Below are 1289 nucleotides of genomic sequence, written 5' to 3' on the forward strand. Positions count from 1 at the left end.
GACGAAGAAACAACTTCGAAGCTCAGCGTGTCTTGGCCCCGCCAGTCTCCGTAGTATGCACAGGCTATATACGCGAGCTACATTTAGGTAATCTACACATGCATGCCCAAGTATTGGACTTCGCACGAACTCGTTTATGAGCATGTGCATTGCCGATGCTGCAAGACTCCGAGCGAACTCACATTGCGCACAAGGTGCGCACAACACATCAACTCAATCCATGCCCCAACGACACGCTCTAATCTGCTGTATGACGGTCCTTTCTAGGTCTATGTAGATCGCTTGTTCCTTTTGCGGTAGGGCAGAGGGTGGGCAGTCGGCTCCATTTGCCGGACAAGTCTGGTGGCCGTCGAAACACGTAGTTGTCCGTCCCTTCGAGTACGTTTCTTTGACGTGTTTGAACGTATAGGGTCCAAAAGGCCGTTTGCAACGGCAAACGATGCGGTCAATTCCAGCGCAGTGGCCGAAGGGGATGGAGGTGAGCCATTCTTGGCTGTGTAGAACGTTGACATTCGCTCCATAATATATTTCCATTCGTACCTTCATGTCGCTGTCGTATGGCTCCAGGAGGTCAACGCCTTGATCGATGTACAAACTCTTCACTGCACTGCGGTAGCCACTGATGGCGCCTAGCCCAACATCTCGCTCCCGCACTGTCCAGACAATGAACTCCAAAAAGTTCTCATACGCAAACACGCGCAGATCTAAGGTCATGCGACCGACATGCTCGGTGCTTGGCATCAGGAGCTCTGGCTTCCCTGTCATGATTGCCCCGTTGACTACTTGCTTAATTCCGGACAATACAGGTAACGATGGGATATAACGCCCACTTGCCCTTCGATCTGGTTCAAATCGCTGTGTTCCTATTCGCTATTGCTCTTCGAACTACGAAGGACTTTCCAGCCAATCAACATTCTGAATTCATGTTTTTTTTCAATTGTTGGAAGGAAATTATATTGTATTACAGTGCATCGTGTTTTAAAACACGAATCAAGCTAACTTGTGGCTATGATCACGTGAATGTTCTTCTCCCAGTCGCGTAGGGTACGCCGCGGAACTCCCAATGCCCGTGCGACCTCGCGCACGGAGGTAGTCTGCAGCATCGCCACGGCTTCACGTTTTTTCGCCACGCTGTATGACTCCCGCCGCTGCCTTGTCATGATGGCTTGATTTCGAAATGGTCAAGAGTGGCAAAGCAGGTCATTTAAAGTTGGCGGGCGCGCGAATTTTATTATTAACCAATTAAGCGTAGGCATTTTTCATTGTAGAGCATGATTGGCTTAAATATT

The sequence above is a fragment of the Aphanomyces invadans genome (assembly GCF_000520115.1).
Source record: "Aphanomyces invadans strain NJM9701 unplaced genomic scaffold supercont1.20, whole genome shotgun sequence".
NCBI lineage: Eukaryota > Oomycota > Saprolegniomycetes > Saprolegniales > Verrucalvaceae > Aphanomyces > Aphanomyces invadans.